Source organism: Cupressus sempervirens, chromosome 9 (genome assembly GCF_028749045.1).
Source record: "Cupressus sempervirens isolate cs-2001-9-10 chromosome 9, ASM2874904v1, whole genome shotgun sequence".
NCBI lineage: Eukaryota > Viridiplantae > Streptophyta > Pinopsida > Cupressales > Cupressaceae > Cupressus > Cupressus sempervirens.
The window spans coordinates 55,652,468-55,669,410 of NC_143126.1; positions in this window are offsets into that span (position 1 = coordinate 55,652,468).

A 16,943-nucleotide genomic window follows, 5' to 3' on the forward strand; every position below is an offset into this window, starting at 1 on the left:
TAGTTACTAATTCACCTCTCCCCTCTTAGTAACTTAGCCTATTATATATTTCCAACAATTGGTATCAGAGCATTGTGGTTCTCAAAGAAAAAAATTAATAGCTTGAGAAAATATCAAATGCTATGGAGGTATTCAGAATTGATAAGGTTATTGACAATGAAAAGCTAGATTTGGAATTGGCTATTGGACAACTCAAGAAGGCAAAGGGGCAACTCTCTTAGTCCTTGAAAAGAAGAAAAGATCTTGCATTACAGATGAATGACCAACTCTACATTGAAGACATACATTCAAAAAGTAATTCAGATGAAGCTAATGAGGCAATCAAAGAACCATTAGATAAGAATGGTACACTTCAAGAAGAAGTAAGAAAGCTGAAAAGAGAACAAAAAATTTAGTCAGTAAGATTGTGTGAAGTCTTGGAAAATAAAAATAAAATAAAAGAAGAGTTAGAAGGACTAAATAATGAAATTCAACATCTATCCCTTCAATAGATATACTTCATTGATCAAATTACTAATGCAAATGAAGAAATCATGAATCTAAGATCAGAAAATGAAAGATTATAGAATGATCTAAACACTGAAAGGAAAACCAATGAGAGGATGATGAAATCTCAAGCAGACATGGATCAACTGAATGAGAAAATCCAATATAGAAAAAAGGGTAAAGTAAGAATTGGATATATAGAAGAAGGTGAATCATCCAAGCAAGGAGCTCAAAAGAATTAAAGACCTACTTGTAGTCACTGTGGTAAGTTAGGTCATACATCAAAAAAATGATGGAGCAATGATAAAGGTAAATTTGATGGAAAATGTTACAATTTCAATATGCATGGTCATAGAGCCAATGAATTTAAGGAGAAACCTAAATTTAAGGGCAAATGTTAAATGCAAGAAGCATGGGCACAAATCTAAAGAATGCAAGACTAAGATATTGACTCCAATAGAGAAAATTGTAAAAGCTATATTTGGTTGGGACTAGAACACATGGTACAAATGTCATTATTGTGGAGAATTTTGATACATTGAAATAAATTATGTAAAACATCACATAAGAACAAGAGACACTACTAGAAGATTTTTCATTTGTGTAGAACTTGGTCATCTTACCAAGAATTATATGAACATTGAAAGAATTGAAGATAAAAAAGAAATCCAAGACTGATTACATCATAAAGAAGATGAGACAACAATGGATTCAAAATACTTCTAAGAATGCAACTCCGAGAAATGAAGCAAATGTCACTTGAGAATTGGGTGACTAAAGCATTTCTACTTGATCTCCCACAAGGATAACTGGAACTAAGATTTTGAAGCAGACATCCTACATGAGTTCTTGTTAGTAGAAAAGAAAGATCCATATCAGCATTCAAGATGCAAAGGGGTCACCGAGTGTCTGAAGGAATTCTGAACATTTTTGAGTGAGGTCAGGTTGTAAGACTTTTTCGAGCAAGGTCGAGAGTAACTAAGTTGTCATGTGGACACCAGGTTGTCAATGTTCTTATCGAGCATTTAATTCAAATTGAGTGGAAGACAAACTCTCATCAACCAAGCAATTGTACCAATAATTTATGGTGATTAAAAGATGATTTTTTTTTTAAAAGGGCGAAATCAAATTCATTTATCACCATGAATTTTCAAGAGCTATTTGTAAAGCTCAATCTCTTTGCATCTGAGCAATCTATGCAAATTGTTATTGAAGTTTTCATGTATTCTGAAACCCTACTAAGTGATGGCATCCTCCAGTAGCAAGACAAAGAAAGGGTCTGAAATGTTGGTTCGAGGTGTTGAATGGAAAGTAGCAGATTTCAAGCTTAGTCTGACTGTTGCAGAAACCCTTGATCCCACTAGAACACAATCTCAAATTCCATCCATGGTATTTTTGATAAATGACATTCTCTTGCATTTTTTATGTTCTATGTAAGACATAAGAACCTTGTAAATGGATGAAACTTTGGAGAAAATGTGTGTGAATGGTGTGTTAAAACCAAAACATCAACATCTTAAAGTGAAGAGTTTGACCCACATTCCACACATGCCTCGATATTTTTAGATAAAATGGATAAGATTTATCCTCAACTATGTGCACAATGGGTAGTTATGGTTAGAACATCCTATTTTGATAACAAAGAACATAATTCATTGGATCATAGGGCTTCCAATGCTAACAAAGGGAAAAAACACCAAAACTCTAAGTCGGGTGGAACTAGAGAAGAAAACCCTTGCCAAATGGCACGGAAAAGGTATGAAGATCAGTTGTATTACTAATATTGAACTGAAATTTGAAATATATATAATTGCTAATAAGATATACAACTCCAGTCGACTCAATAGTGTATCATGTGAAGCTATGGATCTCACTTTCAAAGTAGTCAAGAACAACATGTCATTTGACCTTGCCGATTTGATGTTGAACCCATTCAAAAAAAATATGGAAAGCTTCAGGATATCAAATAATAACTCTAGTAAGTTCGGTTCACTCTTAGCCTACTTATTTTTCTTTGTGCAAAACTTGTTTCCATCAAAAGGTACAGTTGTATGGAGAAAAGATGTACCTGTTCTTTATCAAACCAATGAGTATATAGTAGAAATGGGAGAAAAATGTATGCACCCTAAAATGGTCACCTAGAATATGGGCCCCCATTATTCAATTTACCAATTTCTTGAATCAATGGTTTGCAATATTTTATTAAATCAATTCAAATCAATTTCCCTGATCAATTTCGATTATTTATTTTTCTAAGGTTGATCATTATATCCTAAGTCTTATTTAATTAAAAGAAAATCTTCCTTTTAATTAAATAAAATAAGTCCCCATTTAATTAAAAGAAAACCTCTTTTGTAATTAAATAATTAATCTACATTTAATTAATTAAGAGAAAAACCCCTCTTTTAATTTAAGTAAATATTTCTTATTTAATTTAAAGAACTTGCTCCCTTTTAATTAAATAAAATTCTCACTTAAATATCTCTTTGTGATGAAAAAGGAAATTGAATAAATAAAAATTACACTAACTTGAAAAAAGAAATAAAATAAAAATCTTTTTTTATTTTCTCTACACTTAAATGCACATATCTCTAAGTAGGAGTTCTCTTTTTCCTCTTTTCACTTTCTTCCAAAACACTCATCTTTTCTCATTGGTGGAATTTTGTCTCACATGGATCAAACTCTAATATCCTATATTGGTTGTGAGAAGCCTCCCACCTCCATATTTTCCTTTATAAGGGAGAGCCCTCTCCTCATTTTGGATATCCACGATTATACATCCATGATTAGACATCCATTATTATGCTATTTTTATGCTGCATGTTTGAAGAGCAATTTTTGAATGAGTTTGAGTACTAAAGCTTTTTGTGGAGAACTTCTATCTTCTGGTCTTCTTCTCTCATGCATCCATGGCTTCCATCATGAGGTTTCATCCTTGCATTTTCATATTATCTTAGATCTATATTTGTTTTCATAGATTAGTATTGCATTGTTATTACATTTTCTTTCTTGCATTGTTTTGCATTGTTATCATATAGATTAGTTTTCATCTCCATTTGCATGCATTTTGGATCTTTGAATCTCTTGTTTCATGGTGTACTTGCATGGGCACAAACTAGGTCAAACTGAGGGCCTCCATTCGAAACCCTTGCACTCCATGAATAGAGAGCTATGAGCCACCATTCAAGAGCTCATTTTTGAGTAATCTTGGATATAATGACTCGTAGAAGTGTGCCCACATTTTAGGCATACAAAAATTATGTCAATATCATGGACAACTATTTTGATCCATTTAAGGATAAGATGAATAATAGATTCAAGATACCAAAGAAACTTGTAGAAGACTACAAGGATGATATTTTTTTTATGGTAGATTATGACAAAGTGTATATGTAAGCAGTCAAACCAAGAATTTTATAGGTCAAGCCTCTAGGTTATGAGGTTAAAATAGATGACACCAAGGATATTATTGAAGCATTGATAAATGAACCTGTTGATCCTAAGGCTACATATTTTGGAACATATGAGGAAGCCAAAACCATAATTAAATTGGAAATAAGACTTCCTCAAGCTATCAACAAAGGTAAGAAGATAATAGCAAAATTGAAACAAACAAGCTCTACTTTTCTATTGAAAGAAGGAAAAGGAGATGTCATTGAAGAAGATGATGCAAAAGATGAAGAAAAATCAAATGAAGAAGAGCTAGTCAAGAAGAGGTAAGGTTATTATAACCAAACTTTCCAAGTCATCTACTGCAGTGTTTACAAAAGAGAGCATCTAGAAAGAAACTTGCTGAAGAAGGAGGAGATGTGATTTTTAAATGAACTCCACCCACATTCCAAGAGAAACTGAATGAAATTGATTCTAGGGCTGACATGGCTAATTTTAAATCATTGAGATATGAGTCTAGAACAGTAGAAGAAAAGAAGAAAGTTGAAGACATGGCTATGCTAAAATAGGAAAAATAGAAATATTTAGTAGATCAACTTGTACAGAAAATTCTCAATGAATTGATGGAGAAAATCAAGCCAAGATGGGAACATGCAAAGAAAACTGCATCGTACATATATCAACAGACCTTGAGGCAACTCATGTCGAGCTTGAGTGATAAAGAAGTGAAAGAATCCATCAAGAAAAATGAAGATAAACTTACTTTGAAGTTCACTAATTGCTTGATATTAATCAATGGCATTGAACATGTGGTAAGGAATGCCACTAACAAATGGAAGAATATTTTCAGTCTTCATAAGCAGAGTGATTTTGTGGTTCATGTCAGTGACAAGGATGACGATGAAGATGATGAAGAAGAAACAAATGATGAGAATAAAGATGAGGAGGAACAAGAAAAATAAGCTACCAAGGAGAATCTCCCTAAGATTTAGAGCATTGAGGATATTGGCCTCAAGAAGATTGCAACAACAATTATAGCCTCAATTCCTCACTTTTTGAGAAAAGCTTCAAATCCATCTAGCTCAGAGAAAGCTACTGCTGAGTTGGTTGTGTCAAACATTGAACATAAAAGCACTCAACCAATCTTTGCACATGTTCAACTTAGTACTTCATTGACTGAAGTGACCAAAACTTCTTCTACTGAGTAGACAATGATTCCTCCCTCATCAATTTTGATCACTCAACAACAAAGTATTTCTTCAATAAGTTCCATATCTACTTTTACTACCATTCTTTCTATTTCCACCATTGTTTCCATTCCAAGCATGCGAATAATAAATACTAGGATAGTTGAGACCAAGCCTCAATTGAGTACAAAAGTTTCAAGAAAAGGCAACGACAAGGAAGAAGACATTGATCTTGATGAGGATATAGTTATCTTAAATTGGGATATCTCTAATCTAAATCCTAATAAAATGCATATATAATAGGAGAACTATTGTAGAAGAAAGCTAAGCAACAAAGGCTTAGAGAAGAAAGGAACATAGAATTTCAAGTGCTTGAAGATGCAAAGAACATTCTTGCAGAGGCATTCAACACTGAGGTTGACACTTCTAAATCTATTTTGGAATAGCTAGTAGAAGTAGTCCAAAAATTCAATGAATATTTGAATTGACAAGAGAAATTGTTGTAGAGAGAAGAGAAGAAATTTAAAAATAAAGTATTCGAGCTTATTGCACAAAAAATTTCATTTACCAAGTAGACTTGTCTACTATTTTAAGCTCACCAAAAACCTCTACCAATAATGTGACTTCTCTATTTGGTAAACTCTGTGATACTCCATCTTTGGTTAGAAATTAAAGATAAACTCTCCAAGATTGATGAAGATCTGAAGGCAAGTGCACATCAGTTGTCACTTGACGCAAGCTATACTTCTGCTCACTATGCAAAGATCAGATTTCTAATTGATATGTAGGTAGAATTGATGAGAGAAGAAACTAGGATAAGAGCTACACTTTTAGATATATAGGGCATGATTCTTCCAAACATGGATGCATTGCAAAAACATATTGCACATGCTAAAATACTCATCCATGATAACAACTTCTTCAGAGCTGATCACATAATAGAATTATCAGCATAAATTTAAATGCATTGCATGCAAGCAAGGTGTTGCAAGAAAACTAGGACAAGATAATGTCATTGATTCAAAAGGTACATTCTAATTTCTTGTCACATTTTGGAATAACCATGTAAACTGCACCTTTGGCATTTATGTCAAAAAGGGGGAGATGATATATAATAGGGAGAAGATGAGAAGATGTAATATATGATGCAATAATGGGGAAAAGATGAGAAGATGTATATAATTATATAAAGTTTATTGAATATACATGTATGGTATAGATACTCAAATAAATATCTCTTACAAAAGAAATTTTGAAAAATCTCAAAAACAAAGTATGTTACCGAGTTGTAGACATAAGATGAAGACTAAAAATTATTTTTGAACTTTTTGAGCATTCAATTTTAATTGATAAGTGTTTTTGTCACTAATGCCAAAGGGGGAGATTATTGACATTTCAGTCAAGTTTGTTTATTAATCTCTCTCTCACACACACACACACAGAGACACACACACACACACATACACACACTTAATCAGACAACTAACAACTACCAAGCTTATTGTATAGTTAATAGTGTTAACTAGGTAATTTAGGCTCTATTGAGTTCTATAGTTGCTACTGAGTACCAGGAACAATATTCAATTTGCCTCGAGTAGATACTACCAAGTTGGTGATTATCAATGTAAATCAAGGTTCATAGTGCTTACCAAATTTCTTAGTGCAAACTAAGTTATTCAGTTGTTACCAAGTTCATAGTTTCAATGATGTGAATCTAGTGTTGACAAAGCTACATAGTGTCAACCAAGTGATTCAATTTATATCGAGCTCATAGTGATAGTGTTGACTAAGCTATGCAGTATGAACCAAGTGATTTAGTTTATATGTCAAGTTTCATAGTGTTCACTAGGTCACCAATGGAGATCGAGGATACACTACTTGGAAGTGATTAGTATGATCTGAGCTTCTACATCTACCGAGTGCATGATGATGCCGAGTGTTGAAAATAGTTGCCAAGTATCAGAACCTCACTAAGTTTTTCTTTAGAACTTGAGTACTTGCAGTTGGGCTAACTTTGTGTAATTTGGTCAAACTTGTATTGTAGCCAACTCTAATGATTTGTAAATTGGATTGGTATCTATGTAATATATTGAATCACATCCAAAAAAGGAATAAATAGAAGTATAAAAGTGCAGAAGTATGAAGTAAATGGATACAATAGTATAAGGAGAAAAAAAGATTTATCTATCATAGCAAGGTGATCATTACACTCAAAAGAATCTCATTCAACAAATCAAGTTGCAGATCAAAGATCATCCACTAGTTCATCCTAATAGCTAGAATAGTTAAATCATTTCATAAAGTAGAATTAATAGTCTTTTGTAAATCTCATAACCAAGTGCATAGTTCATTGTATGTTTGTAAATCATTTTACAAGGTGGACCTAGTATTCCTTATTGCTCCTAATAGGGCAGATCATCATAAGTGATCATTGTAGGCCTTAACAAGCCAACTTTATACTGCAATACTAAAGCTTGTGGGTATCATTCCCACCCTAGTTTTACTTTCTTTTTGGAAGGCTTCTGGGTCACCATATTGTGTGTCAAAGTGGTATGAATATTTTAATACTTTCAATTTTTCATACATGCAATTAGATTTGAATACACATAAAGAATTAATTGGTGAATTAATATTGAGTTTTAATATTTACTAATTCACCCCTCCCCTCTTAGTAACTTATCCTATCATATATTTCTAATAGAATTAGTCCTTCACCACACATCCATGTCACAATTTGCAAGTAAACTAAAATAGCTAGCTAAACAAATTCATCCATAGCATGAAAGCAAATAACATGCATTACATGTATGCCACAAGATATTTGGTTACCTAGAAACCCTCCAATGAGAAGGTAAAACTATGGTGGGGATAAGACCATAAATCTCCAATATTGCAGTAATAAAGTATATCCAATGAAGGCTATAATATTTGATCATAAACTATGATCTACCCTGTAAAAGGTCTTCCCTATTAAAAGCTTTCAATATTGTTAGATCTTACCATATTAAAGGATTTCAACACCTTGTTAGAAGTGTGCTTGATTATATGACTTTAACTTAAAATGAAATAAGCATCCTTAAAGGATTTGCAATAGCCTGTTAGGATTACACTATAAAGAGATTTAACTAATTCACCTGCTAGAATGTCTCAACAATGACCCTTTAGTTAGCACTCTTCTACTAGATAACAAATCACCTCTTTCCTGATGTGTACTTGATCCTGATCATATGTATCACTTTTTTCCTCTAACTCCTTTCCTTTGTTCCCCTCTAGCTGATTCATCAATGTATCTCAATTCACAAGTCCTTAGCCACCATGAGTGCTCTGTTTGTGCATGTAAAAATTCTATCTTCTTACATTCTATTCTTACATATTTTAGGGTTTTTCCTCCTTATGAAGACTTAGGTGACTTAGGGTTATGTATGAATCAATGATTGTGATTCACCCATTTTTTCTCTTAAAACATCCATTTAATTGATTGGTGATGCAGGAGCATCCAGAGGTATAAGGGCAATCCTGTGTCACCCAAAAAAATGTACTTAGACTTTTTTTTGTTTCATGTGTTTTTATTTTTGGATACCCATTTGGGTCAAATAAAGGTTCCAACTCTCACAGTTCCACTATCAGTGTGCTAGAAAATCTTGAAAAAATAGAAGCATGTAATTGGGCCATCATTTTGGTGAACTAGGAGGTGTAAATTGGCTAGATGAATGTAATTGTAATTTAGAGAATTCCAAAAAAAGAACAGGTCAAAAGGCGCCACGGTTTGAAAGTTATTGTAGTTTTTCGAGTTTTGGAGACCTCCTAAGAATGCTTCAAAGTTAGGTTAGGGGCATTAAATGACCTCAAAAAGGGCCAAAAAATGGGGGACGAGCAAAGCTCATCCATAGGGCTATAGAGCACTTTGAGAGCTTTCCGAAAATGTAAACGGTTCATCAATTAGAGCTACGGTTCAAAAGTTATGCCTCCCAAAAGTTCAGTTACCATTTCTGGATTCTTCTAGATTTGCACCGACTTCTAACGCAGCTTTTGGAACCTTCTATTTGGTCGGTGGATGCCTACTAGCACTTTCTAGAATGTACTCCTAGTCCTTAACCTTCTGGGGTCTATTTAAGGAGATTTATGGCATTGTAACAGGCAGTTCGGAGTGGAGTTTGAGAGGAGGTACTGAAAGGAGAAATTATCTCCAAATTTATGCTATTGTAAGCCCTTAGGGCATGTTTTGAAGTTTATTTTCTCTGTACTATTTGTACTAGCTTATTTTCTCAGTTAATACAATTTCCCTTTTCTATTGTGTCCATTTTGTTCTTGGGTTGTGTCCCCATCAATTGGTTACATGTACAACATAAGAATCTATAATATAGATTCATCCTAATCATCTTAGAATCACAAAATAATCCTTAAGTTGAATTTAAAATTTTTTACATAGAAGTTTGTTCCATTACAAACAACTATTCCCAAAACTGTTTACTTAGCACTTAAAAGTGATTGATGCTTGGCATCCACTGTATCTTCAATGTTGCAACTTAGCCTCTGAATGACTCAACATTTATTGATCATTCAATATCTCAATGACTTGACATCTACTATCTGCTTGACACTTGGCCGACTAGGCACTTACTAGTTTCTTGATACATACTATATATCTGACAACTTACGCTTGAAATATACTACTTGTTTGACATGAACTAAGAAAATTACTTAAGCGTGTTATCATTCATATGTCAAAACTAATCTAAGATTAACTATCTCCCCCTTTGACATGAGTGGCAAAACTTCTTCATCATGCATGAATAACCTTAGCCCTTAAGCATAAGTCAGATAATTTCTATTTCAATACTTGTCTTACAAAATTTCAAAATTTCAAAATTTTGCAAAACACTTATGACTTAACACTTATACCTCAAAAATTCTATAACTGCCCCTAAGTTGATGTTGAAAAAGGATTGATACAAGTATGATAAATATGTTTCAATCATTGTTTTGTCATTGATGTCAAACCTGATACTTACTGGTAAGACGATTGCTTATATGATTTAAGTACTATCATTAGTTTGATTAATGAAGATGATTTGATCAAATGAGGTAACAATAGCACCTAGAGGAAAGGTTGAGTTATGATATGAAAAGGAGTACAAGAATTAGTTAAGGGCCCATTTGGTGAGTGGAATAAGAATACGTATTCCAAAAATTTTGAATTCCTTCTTTGGGTGAACCAGAACGGGATTGGAATACGAAGTAAAAATGGAATACGTATTCCATTTTTGGCCCAAAAATGGGGTTTTGCAATTCCACCAAAATAGGTGGTATTGGAATACATGTTCCTATTCTATTTTTTAAAATTTTAGAAAACATAAATTTTTGAGTTTGCGAATTCCCGTCAAATATTGGCTGAACCAAATGGAGAACAGGAATATGTTCTATTCCAAAATACATATTCCAGAATAAGTATTGCAGAATATGTATTCCTATTTCGCTCACCAAACGGGCCCTAAGACAATTATATTATAGTGCATTGATAATCTACTTAATGTTGTAAAGGTTGGTTACACTGAGTAAGTTTAGAAGAAAAAGTTAACTGAAGTTTGTCTACCACACTTGATCGAGTGGATAGTAGGTGCTGAGAAAATCTAGTGCAAACTAAGAAAAAAATTAGTTGGAGTTAAGAAAACTCAATTTTAGTGTAAGCCAAGTGAAATAGTGTACAACAAGTAAAGTTCGGTTGATGTCGAGCACCAGTAAACTTTAGTTCATGCTAAGTGTTTTGAGAGTGGATGTCAAGCAACACACTATGTGCCAAAATTAGGAGCTAGTTAATGCCAAGTGTTAGCACTATGAGAAAGATCAAGAATTTGATGAATCTGAGCTAACAAGTTTAATTTTTTGAATTGTGTGAACTGTGTGGAATATAAGATTGATGAGATGGTGGCATAGAATTCAAGATAAAATATTTTAAAGAAAATTCAAAGAGGATTGAAGGAAGAAGTTTCTATAAGGGAATGAAATGAAATGAGGGGTAGATTCACTAAATCTTATATAATCTAATGTAACCCTAAAATGGATGATGGAGGATAAAAGGAAAAATATCTTAATTCTCAATTTATAAAGATGGCTAGTGAGAAGCAAGAGTTGATGTGCGAGAACCTAAGGAAGAAAAGGGGTCTAGGGTATTTGCTTCATTCAATGACCTAAGAGAAGAGACTACATTGGAAAACAAAGCAAGAATGCTTAAAGGTATAAATGCTTGAAGGGTGAACAATCTATCAGAGCTAAAGTGTATGAAAGTCAAGCAAAATGGAGGCCTAAATCAAATATCTATAATCTAAAAATGAAGTTGTAAGTTGTTATCAAATCAAGCCTCGTTGTTACTCTCTAATCATTGTATCAGTTTATGATAAATCCTTTGGATTAAGGTTGATTTAACAATCATTTGTAAATCCTTTAATCAGGTGACATTCCAAGTGAATGATCTAAAGTCCTCTAACAAAGCTCACTCCTAATAGGGTGATTGAAAACCTTTAAGTAGGCCACATTTAATAGTGTGTATTGTGACCTTTAATAGGGTTGGCCTTTCATAGGGCATCACTTCAGAAGGGTGAGAATGGGTAGCATGTTACTAGTGGTTTTTCACAAATTGGCTTTCTATGTTAAATCATTATGTTGAATGTGTTATTGAATCTGTTATGTTTCATGATTACATTTCTACAAATTGATTTGATAGTAGCCTACATATTTGAGTGATTGCATAATCTAATGGATGCATTCATGAGGAGAATGTTTTATGGATATGGGTTCACTAAGTTATGAAAAGTTTTATTTGTACATCTAGACTTTGGATAATTAATTCACCCCCCTCTTATTTATTCTAAATAATTCCAACAATTGCTATCAGAGCCATCTACTTAAAAGGACTAGTTTGAAGGTACTAGAAGCACAAAGATCAAGATCTTAAAAAGATAAGTACCCAAGCTTAATAGAGAAAAATTTCTTGCGTGGCAATGTTTGATGAAGCTACACCTAGGAGGTCTTGGAGATCATGCACAATCTACCATTACTATTGAGCATATTGATCCTGTTGGATCCCGAACTCCTAAGGATTTAAAAAAGAAGAAAGAAAAAAACTAGGTGATGTTAGAGATTTCCTCTATCCTAAGGTATGTCAAGTTTGATGATATCAAGGGTTGTGACAATGCAAAGAAAATGTGGGATGCTCTACATGCTATCTATGGAGGTGACAAGAATGTTCTAAGAGCCAAAGATGAAAGTATTAGAGGCAAGTTTGATGATATGAGAATGCATTAAGGTGAGAATATTGCTCAATATTGCTCTAGGATAAAATATGTTGTTAATGCAATAAGAGGAGCTATTAGTAAAATAGATGATGATACTATACTAAAAAAAGTTTTGAGAACACTATTTTCCATGTATGCTATTAGAGTTTCTACAATACAAGAATTAAGATGTATACCAAGGAATGATCTGACTCTTGAAGGTCTGGTAGGTTGGCTCATTGCTTTTGAGCTATCTAATTTTGATAATTACAAATATGAAAATATTGAATCTTCTTTCAAAGCTAAGTTCCAAATGAAGGAATCCAATGAGAAGAAGAAGAAAAAAAGAAAATATGTGTCTAGTGACAGTGATACAAATGAGGAAGATGTAGATCAACTTGAAGCACTATTGGCAAGGAGATTTCATAGAGGTAAAGGAAAGTTTAAAGGAAAGTTATCTATCATGTGTTTCATTTGAAATGAAGTTGGTCATTGTAATGAAATAACTTGCACAATAGAAGAAATAATATAAAATATTATATACATACTTCATAATAACTAAGAGTAATAAACCACTTCGAGGGGGAAACCTCAAAATATCTCCAATGGGAACACACTTCACAATATGATGTTGAAACAAGACTCACAACTTTCTATATATATTTAATTACGCTTAGGTTGAATAGAGGATAAGTGCAAGAAGTTGGGTCTCACTTTTCGGCAAAAAGTGGAAGTGTTTTTCCTATTTTTGAAATTTCTTGTCAATTGATATCCAAATTTGAGGTATTTAGATATTGAATATAAATAAACTTTAGAAATAAAAATTTTAGTGTTCAGAATTTAGTTTTTGAATATGTAATTTATTTGTGTACCCATATGATAGATTTTGTTTTTGGTATGAATCTTTAAAAACCACTTTTCAAAATGTCTATTTCAGAACCATACCACACTCATGTATGGACACCATAATTTGACACAAATAAATGATTTTTCATAAATCCTTCTAAAGGGAGTTAACTAATACACCTAAGATTGATGACAATATTTTTCCTTAATTTTTTATAGAATAATTTTATTATTATTAATTATTAATTCGCTATAAAGGTAAATTTTAAAACCTCTCATGTACGAACACCATAGTTTGATTAAAATTTCACTTTTTTCAAATTGTTTTAAATCTTTAAAAAATTGTATGTAGATTGATGACATATAAATTAATTTAAGAAAAATTATCAAATAAAAAAGTTTTAAAGTTTTAGTGAACTTCACTATTCTACATTTAGATACCACCTTTCATTAAAAAACAATGCAAAAATAGTAAATAAAATCATAGCACTATAAAATATATATTTTTGAAATCAGGACAATGAGAGCTCTAATGGGTTTTTGTTTCATAAAAAAATTTGATTAGAAAGACCCTCTAAAAATTATGGCAAGGCATGAATTTGTCAGTTCAATGCCTTAGCCAAATCTTGAGAGGTCAAGGCATAGGCTTGGTCTCACCAAGCCTATCCCAAACCTAAATCTAAGGTAGGAGAAAAAAAACTCTGCCCAATGTTGTAAGAAATGGGTAACTATTATTTCAAATTCAAAAAATGGGTACCTATTTTGAAAATGTCAAATTTCCATACAAAATCCTCTCCAAAAACAAAATTTTAAAATTTTAGAAACGAGCACCCATTTTTTAAAAGTAGAAAATGGGTACCAATTTCTAAAAATGCAATTTTTTTATGTTTTCAAAAATGGGTACCCATTTTTTGAAAATGAAAAATGGGTGCCCATTTTTTAAATTTTAGATCAAGCACTCAAGCCTAAAATGAGTACCCATTTTTTACCCATTTCTAAAAGAGGACTATCTCAATTCACAAAATTTTGTGGAATTGAGACCCAACTCCTTGCTTCTACCCTAGACACAATCTTACATAACATCTAGGCCAACTTACGTACCTAAATAATAATATAGTAATGATAACATGAATTAATTAAGGATTAAGATAACCACAAGTTGACTATTCATAACCTTATATACACCAATATTAAGGGTGTAGTGGTCATATTGTTGCTAGATGCCCAAAGAAGAAGAATTACAGAGGTGGTGACAAGTACACAAGTAGAAAAGATGAAGATATCAAAGAATACAAAGACAAAGGCAAGAGGTCTTGCTACATTGCTGAAGAAGAAACAAAAGATGGATCTAAAGATCATGATGATGAAGTGGGGTATGTTGGAATGAAGGATGAATCTGATGAAGATGAGGCATATGCTCTAGTGTCTTATGTGAACAAGAATGAAAGATGGATCATTGATAGTGGATGTTCACATCACATGACTAGAGATAAAAGTAAGTTCATTACCTTGAATTATTATAATTTGGAAATAGTGTAAGGTTTGGTAATGATTCACCAAGCCTAATAAAAGGAAAAGGTTCTATCAAGCTCATAGAAAAGATTTTATGTTGAGAATGCTTACTACATTGAAGGACTTAACTATGACTTGTTGAGTGTGTCACAACTAAATAATTTGGGTTGTAAGGTTGAGTTTGAATTTTTTTTTGCTAAGATATATGACACTGATGGAAAACTTATTAGAAAAGGTGTTCAAACTAGAGGTAATCTATTCTACTTTGATATAGATCATGATGATACTTGTTTGTTGTAGAATTTGATGATATGTGGCTATGGCACAAGAGGTTATGTCATGTTAATTTTTATAACTTGCTTAGCATCAATAACTATTGGAAATATAGATGGAGTAACTAAGAGGGGGGGTGAATCAATTACTACAAAAACAAATCCACAGATCCCTTACATGTCTTAAATAACTATTTACTATTGTCACTCAGTAGCCACATAGAAAAATGTTGTAACTTGGTAGATTAACTTGTTACTAATCTATAAGCATTCATAATTATTAACATGCATGCAAAAGAAATAACACGAACACAAGAGACACTAGATTTAACGTAGAAAGCCAATATGAGAAAATCCACCAAGTAACTAGCTACCAATTTTCACTCTTCTAAAGTAAGCCTTGTTAGGAGCCAACCCTGTTAAAGGTTACAAAACACATTGTTATGTGTGACCCTGTTAAAGGATTTAATCACCCTGCTAGGAGTGGCCTTGGTAGAGGACTTTAGAACAATTCAGTAGAACTATCCACCTTGTTAGAGGATTTACAAAATGGCTGTTAGACCAACTCTATTAAGAGATTTAGGAATTACTACTGCAATGGTGAGAAAGTAACAATAAGTGACCTGAATGAGATGCAACTAAACTTTGCTATTACAGATCTCTGTTCTACTTCACTAGATCCTCTCTGATCGAATACAACTTTGTAGCTCCTCAAGGATATTTGATCCTTCTTCAAAAAAAATTTCATACTCCCTCTTCACATAATCAACTCAATTGCATACTCGTTCATTATAATTAGAATCCACAACTTGACCTTTTATTAATACATTGCAAATTGTCGGGTCGAATCATTTACAAGTTACATTTACCAATAAATAATAGATCAATCGGCTACAAACATTACATAAAACAAATAAAATTTATTTTCAAAAACAATGAAATCCTTCATTGATTGACCCTACTCAGTAAACACTACTCTAGAAATGATTTCTAGTGTTAACCAAGTGAAGGTTGATAAACACTATGAACTCTGCAAAATCCTTCAGAGACCGAGTGAACTTGATAAGAACTAACTTTCCTTTGTTGACAAAGTGAGATCTATAGAAATCATCTTTTGTCATAAAATCCTTCAGCACCCAAGTGAGCTTGATAGATACTATCTCCACAATGTAACTTCTAGAAATGCTCGGTAGACTCTGTCTGATAACTGATATGACATTTGTGTAACATCAAACACAACACACAATTGAACAATTGTATCCAACAATAACATTAAAAGATTCAAAGGTTTTCCTAAGTTGAAGAAGCCTACCAATATACTTTGTAAATAATGTCAGTTAGACAAAATGACAAAGTCAAGTTACTTAAGACTCATACTTCTAAAGGAATATTAGATATTGTTCATACTAACTTGTGTGGACCAATTGAAGTCCAAATCTACAAAGGATATAATTACATTATGCTACTTGTTGATGATTATTCTAGAATGATGATAGTTATGTTTTTGAAACAAAAATCTAATGCTTTCCAAATGTTTAAGTGGTACTTGGAAAGAGTTGAGAAAGAAATGGGTAGAAGTTTGAAATGTTTTAGATCTAACAGAGGAGGAGAATTTACATCAAATGAGTTTAAGATGTTTGTAATGATAGAAGAATCAAAAGGTAGACATCTAGACCTAGAATCCCTCCAAAACATGGAATTTCTAAAAGAAGGAAAATGTCTATAATGGAATATGCTAAGATACTCATTATTGAGAAAAATGTTGCTTTGAAATACTAGAGAGAAGCTATAAGTACAACTGTTTATACTTTGAACTGTGTACAAGTCAAGAAAGGTACTCATTCAACACCTTTTGAACTATGGTATGGATACTCACCAAATGTAAAATACTTTAAGGTATTTGGAACAAAGTGCTATATTCTCAATGATTTCATGAATGGTAAACTAGATGCAAAAAGTGAAGAAGGTATATTTCTTAG